The sequence below is a fragment of the Medicago sativa genome, chromosome 8 (genome assembly GCF_051527215.1).
Source record: "Medicago sativa cultivar Bolivia chromosome 8, Bolivia_mono, whole genome shotgun sequence".
Classification (NCBI taxonomy): domain Eukaryota; kingdom Viridiplantae; phylum Streptophyta; class Magnoliopsida; order Fabales; family Fabaceae; genus Medicago; species Medicago sativa.
The window spans coordinates 93,942,836-93,950,197 of record NC_140756.1 but is presented as its reverse complement, the minus strand read 5'-3'; the positions used below and the strand labels follow the sequence as shown (position 1 = coordinate 93,950,197).

General features: G+C 37.1%; 1 long non-coding RNA gene across 1 annotated transcript; it reads right to left on the bottom strand.

Moving 5' to 3' along the window:
- Positions 1–831: 831 nt before the first annotated feature.
- Positions 832–2,038, bottom strand: LOC146903553 (uncharacterized). The gene is made up of 3 exons (XR_015023666.1): positions 1,743–2,038; positions 1,189–1,238; positions 832–1,054 (listed from the first exon to the last, which is right to left on the bottom strand). It is a non-coding gene; the product is annotated as an uncharacterized LOC146903553 (long non-coding RNA).
- Positions 2,039–7,362: the final 5,324 nt, after the last annotated feature.

Here is a 7,362-nt window from a genome sequence, read left to right as displayed (position 1 = left end):
GAGAATTATACCTGAAAGTTAAATACTAAGAGAAGTACAATGAATAATCACACTGCAGAGAAGAACAACAACAAGACTGAGAAAAGAACAATGAAATTTCATGATGCAGAGAATTCAAAACAATGACGAGATTGAGAAACCAATATTAACAACAACAATGTCTATTCCTTCAAAGATTGAAAGGAACTATTCTCTTGATGTTGAACCCAAACAAGACACTAATCAGTTTAACTATGTCAAAAGAAGAATGATTACACATAGGATTTACAAATAGGACAAGTATGAGCCCTACACATATTTCACAAACACTACAAGGTAAAATTAGTATGTACGATTCTCCATTCCCAGTTCCAACAATATATGCATAAGATTTTTGCGTCCCTGATTGTATAATTATCGATGATTAAAACATTAAACATGTTAGAGATAAAAAGGTTTCAATTCGATCATCGTCACTAGCACAAAACGTAAATTTTTCTAGATGAAAGAAGGTTAATGTTAGTAAATTCAAGGATTTTAAAAACAACATTATCCCATAATTATAAAAACCTTTAGAGGAAACTGATACCTTAAGTGATGTCCAAGTCTGACATAAAGAAATGCAAGGGAAGATATGACTTATATCATCTTTGACATCAATTCCTAATTGATTGAGTTTGACATTGTGGGATAAAACATAGTTGAAACCGTTTTAAGTAGATTAGACTCAATACTACCATTAGAATCAAAATCAATTGTGTGTAGAAAAATTGAAAAGGAGCAGTAAATATTAAAATTGTTTGAAGTTTACCTTCGTTTTTTTTTTTGCTACCCTTTCAACAATATCTTCAGTTCCTTTCCACAAATATCATCCACTTCCAAAATGTTCATAATAGTAATCAATTAGCATATCTACAATTCTATATATAATAGATAAGGGGAAGAAAGAGAAACACACCTGACTTGTGGAAGGGTAAACAAGGAATAGCCCTTTACATCAGGATGCATCATGTCAAGCACAAGTACTTGTAACCTTGAAAGGCCTAATGCCTCAACGTCAATGAGCTTCTTTATCCTGCATTTGATTGAGAGTATAATAAATTTAACAAACGTACTACAGGACTACTGATCTAAGCAACCAAAGAAACGAAAAAACAGAAATATTTGATCCGATGGTTTTTGTCAATGAAAGGATGTAAGACGAGCAACCTGCTTGGTGTGCCGCTGGCAATGTTAACACGGGTTTTCAACAAAGAAATCTGCATGGAGCATAAAGCAAAATCAATGGTTGATGAATACATGAAGGATCAGCAGTACTAGTACATGATGCAAATGAGATGAATTAGTTAAAAAGAGAAATCATGGACATGAATCATTCCGAAATGCAGAAGAAAAGTCAAAGTCAGTCTATGGATAGAAATGTAAATGTCAGGTCCCATACATACACAGAGTTAGAGATAGATTATTTGGAATTAAACCTTGTTGAATGGTTATTAAAAGAGCTCTAAAACTTTTAGTGGCAGAGCCTTATGCCGTAGAGTTTTTCTGTCATTTTGTAAACGGAAGTAAATAAAGATACAGTTGGGTGCACATTTCCTGTTAGAGACCTATTTATTATGCTAAAGCCATACACATATATACCAATGAAATTAAAACGTAATTCCATCTTGTATTAGTCAGTCAGTAAGTGAGTCAGTCATGGATTGATAGTTATGAAATTGAGAAAAATTGATTGAGTGAAGTTGCAGAATATAGGAAAAGACCTGTTCTTGAAGTTTGATGTGCTTAGAGAATAACTTGACAGCGCTGCATTATTTAGGCATAAAGCAAAAACCCTTTAAAAGGTGTATGGATCTTAAAGCAGAGGGAGACAGAATCAGAACGGAAGGGCTTCCGGGAGGGATTTTGCCTTCAACGACTTCACTTTCACAGAGCACATGTCTCCAAGAATTCCCACCGTGCGTAAGAATCTAAAACACTATCAAACCTGCCAACATCATCTATAGAAGTATCTCTTGTATTATACTCTGAACCTTTCAAACCATCAAATGCCAGTTTCATTGCCCATAGTAACAACAAAGACCCAAAAAAGAATGAATAAAGTAGAACTTCAATATAAATATTTTGTTTCTTTAAAACGAAAAAATAGCATTATTTGAATGTATATTAACAATAATCATCCATGAAGTTCCCACACAAACTATTTTACATGACTTCTGTTGCGGATTCGTTGTGAAAACCACACCAATAATAAACTTGATGTGTGGAGCAAATTAATACCAAGCAATCAATTTAAGCGGATGACAAAAATAAAACAAACAAAATAAAACAGCAAGAGAGGAGAGAGAGAGAACACGAGAATCTGTTTACCCAGTTCGGTCTAATGATGACCTACTCTGGGGGAGAGAGCAGCTCTCCGTTCCACTATAATGATATGAGTTTCTTTACAAAGAGATGTCAGAGGGTTACAAGAATCAGTCTTCAAACCTAATTCTACCCAAAATCCCAGCCTCTTCCCGTGACCAAGAGACTCAATCCTAATAGTGCTTTGTTCAAGGTGAATCGAAAACAAACCCAACCCTAGTGTTGTTGCCAAGAGAATTCTCTATAAACCCTAGTTTTTATGTTGGCTTCTAAACCCTGTTTTCTACTCTCTGGTTTCCATCTGATACAAGGCTTATATTTATAGTAAAAGTAACCCTTAAAATATGGAACAAATCTGCACTGAAAATACGTTTTCTTTATTTCCTTCAGCGTACCATCGTGCCACGTTACGATTCCATCGTGGCACGATTTTTCCAGTGCTTGCCTCAGGATCTGAAACCACCAATCGTGGCACGTTGCTCTCCATCGTGGCACGTTGCTTCTGAAATTCTGAACCTGATTTTAAGTTAACTCTTACAATTCTCCACCTTGACTTCAAATCAGTGATGATGCCAATTTAACCATCAATCACCTTGCTGCTCTCTCCAACCTTCATCTATTCTTCAATGAAGTTAATCAAGTCCAAGCAATGCTTGAATCTTGATCTTGGTAATGATTTGGTGAACATGTCTGCTGGATTTTCTTCCGATGCCACTTTCTCCACCATGATCTCCTTTGTCTCAATCATGTCTCTAACAAAGTGCAAACGAATGTCAATGTGTTTTGTTCTTTCATGATAGACCTGTTGATTTGCCAAATGAATGGCACTTTGGCTATCACAATATATCTTCACACACCCTTGATTAATCCCCATTTCTCCAATCATACCTTTCAACCATATGGCTTCCTTGACCCCTTCAACAAGGGCTATGTACTCTGCTTGAGTTGTTGAAAGAGCTACAACTGATTGTTGATTTGCCTTCCAAGTTACTGCTGTACCGAACAAAGTAAACACAAAACCTGATAGAGATTTTCTAGTGTCTACATTACCTGCATAGTCCGCATCCACATATCCTTCCAAAGCATCCCTTCCTGGTTGTGACCTTGTATACTTCAGACCACCTTTCAAAGTCCCATTCAAATATCTCAGAACCCACTTCAAAGCTTGCCAGTGTACTTGACCCGGATTTGCCATAAACCGACTTATCACACTTATTGCATAAGATAAGTCCGGTCTACTACAAACCATACCATACATGATGCTTCCAACCCCACTTGCATAGGGAGTACCCTCCATCTTGCTTTTCTCTTCATCGGATTGAGGACACTGCTTTATTGACAACTTTGTGTGATGGCCAAGAGGAGTGCCAACGACTTTAGAATCTTTCATTCTGAACCGCTCCACCACTTTCCTCAAGTAACCTTGCTGAGATAAGAACAGCTCACCTTTGTTTCGGTCCCTTATGATATCCATACCAAGTATCCTCTTTGCATTACCAAGATCCTTCATCTCAAATTCATCATTCAATCTTTTCTTGAGCTTCTGAATCTCTTGCATGTCAGAACTTGCCATAAGAATATCATCTACATAAAGGAGAAGGTAGAGAATGACTTTCTCATTTCTTCTCATCATGTAAACACAACTATCATAGTTTCTTCTCACAAAACCAGCCTTTATAAGGAACTCATCAAACCGACGATACCACTGCCTTGGACTTTGCTTCAACCCATACAAAGATTTCTTCAACAAACACACTTTTGTATTATCTTCCACGAAACCTTCTGGTTGTTGCATATAGATAGTTTCTTCCAACTCTCCATGTAGAAATGCGGTCTTCACATCCATTTGTTCTAACTCAAGATCATACATGTTAACAATCGCCATAAGTATCCTTATAGAACAATGTTTTACCACCGGTGAAAAGATTTCATTGTAATCAATCCCTTCCACCTGAGTAAAAACCTTTGCTACAAGTCTTGCCTTATACCTTGGTGCTTCGACCCCTGGTATACCTTCTTTCTTCTTAAACACCCACTTGCTTCCCACTACCCTTTGATTCTTAGGTAATGAAACAAGTTTCCAAGTCTGGTTCTTTTCCAATGAAAGTATTTCCTCATTCATTGCCTTCAGCCAGTCCTTGCTTTCATTGCTTTCTAATGCTTCCCTGAAGTTCTTTGGTTCCGAGTCTTGCAATTCTTCAGCTGCATTCAAAGCATAACATATGAGGTCAGCATAACCGTATCTAACAGGTGGATTAATTTGTCTCCTTATCCTATCTCTTGCTAGCTGATAGTCAGGATCAATTGTTTCTTGGCCTTCACTCTCATCAGGTACTGGAGTCTAATCCTCCCCTTCCCTTTCATCAGTGGTAGGCTCCACCTCAAACTGAATTTTCTCTACCCCCGTTTCTGAGCTTGTATCCAGGTCTTTGCACTTCATCCCCATACGGGTCTCATCAAAAGTAACATCCCTGCTTATAATAAATTTTGATCCTCCAGGTTCCATCTTCCACAGTTTGTAACCTTTCACACCTTCAGGATAACCCATGAAAATACACTTCACAGCTCTAGCATCAAGTTTGTCCTGTCTCACATGAGCAAATGCTAAAGCTCCAAAAACTTTCAAATTAGAGTAGTCTGCCGGTCTCCCACTCCAAACCTCCATAGGTGTCTTGAGATCTATCCCTGTTGATGGACATCTGTTAATCAAATATGCTGCAGTACTAACAGCTTCTCCCCAGAAACTCTTGGACAATCCAGCTCCCAACAACATACACCTCACACGTTCCAACAAGGTCCTGTTCATTCTTTCAGCAAGACCATTCTGTTGAGGTGTGTATGCCACGGTTCTATGCCTCTTTATACCTCTTTTCCTGCAAAACTCATTAAACTGCTCTGAAACAAACTCCAGGCCATTGTCAGTTCTCAACACTTTCAGTTTAGTTCCAATCTGATTTTCTATAAGTGTATGCCATTCTTTAAATTTTTCAAAAGCGTCACTTTTATTCTTCAGAATGTAAACCCAAATGGTTATCTTGATTCCAAGCAAATTAATACCAAGCAATCAATTTAAGCGGATGACAAAAATAAAACAAACAAAATAAAACAGCAAGAGAGGAGAGAGAGAGAGAACACGAGAATCTGTTTACCCAGTTCGGTCTAATGATGACCTACTCTGGGGGAGAGAGCAGCTCTCCGTTCCACTATAATGATATGAGTTTCTTTACAAAGAGATGTCAGAGGGTTACAAGAATCAGTCTTCAAACCTAATTCTACCCAAAATCCCAGCCTCTTCCCGTGACCAAGAGACTCAATCCTAATAGTGCTTTGTTCAAGGTGAATCGAAAACAAACCCAACCCTAGTGTTGTTGCCAAGAGAATTCTCTATAAACCCTAGTTTTTATGTTGGCTTCTAAACCCTGTTTTCTACTCTCTGGTTTCCATCTGATACAAGGCTTATATTTATAGTAAAAGTAACCCTTAAAATATGGAACAAATCTGCACTGAAAATACGTTTTCTTTATTTCCTTCAGCGTACCATCGTGCCACGTTACGATTCCATCGTGGCACGATTTTTCCAGTGCTTGCCTCAGGATCTGAAACCACCAATCGTGGCACGTTGCTCTCCATCGTGGCACGTTGCTTCTGAAATTCTGAACCTGATTTTAAGTTAACTCTTACAACTTCGATCTAGTCAAACAAATTTCAAGCTTCAAATTCATGTATTTAGCTCACTATTCTTGTTATCATTTTTCTCACAAATGAATAAGACTTACACGTTTGAGATCATATTATTATCCTTAGCTTGTTCTTCTTGTTATCCTCTATTCAATTCTAAAAAATTTGTAGTAGCATAGCCGAGCGAAAACATGAAGGCACTAAAACTTGTTCTTTAACATGCATCTCATAGAAGTGAGTAGCCAAACAAGGCTTCTGCACCCATCGAAATAAATCATTCATATTAAACAAGCCACGTATACCCATGAACAACTCAGGAAACTAATAAAACAATTGTTATAAAACAAGGGAATATATAATTAATAACCTCTAGTCTACCAAATCAGCTTTGGATCAACCAATGATGATAATCATTAACAAGACACCTACAATTATAACCCACTAACCATAGGTAACATGGCTGAAGTCTTCGTTCCTGTCAAATATAACGCATCCTATATGCTAATGGTGTAGCTCAAGCATCGATGTACAACAACATCAATTAGCACGGATACATTTTTATCTAGATCATATCAAACTCACCGCATTGCTTCAGCAAAGCTCCTAATACTGCTTTTACCAGAAAAGGTTGTGTCCAATTAGAATTTAGGTACTGAATCCTGAACTTCAAAACCTGAAACATTCATCGTACTCAATGACGTGTCCAATTGATTTTCTACTCAACGACGTGTCTCGTTCCACAACACGCATAAATTAAAACTAGTAGTGATGGTTTAGCAGGAAAAAGATATTTTACATGTATTTTTAGTTGCAACAAAACTAGTGTTGCACTGTTGTTTGGATTGGAGTAGTCAAAACCTTGTCACTATCATATATCTTGTGTATCTCAGGATCCTGCTGAACAGAACATTGTCTTAATTTAGAGTAACCATCAATAGTACCCAACAAACTTTATCTAACAATAAATTGCAAAATTCAAAATCAATACAACTACAAAAACACCAACCAAAACAACAGTGAAACAAAATCATCTACAAAATGCAGCTCGAAAAGAATTAGCACTCGCGAACAACGTTATCTATGGCACCATTAGCTAAGATGACTTACTCAAGTTGTTGAATGGTTTGGATAGGGTTTTTAATATGGTCCATTTGCCGCTAATTCTCACTGAGTTCTTTTGCCACTTATATTATCAAGAAGCCTCTAGTATTTGACACAAACATTTGTATGGCTTTTATATTTTCTAAAAACAGATACATGCTTTATTGAATCTAAATAGAATTCTCCGTCTAGAGAGAGTTGGAAATTATAACAAGAAAAAGAATGAGACATAAATAATAA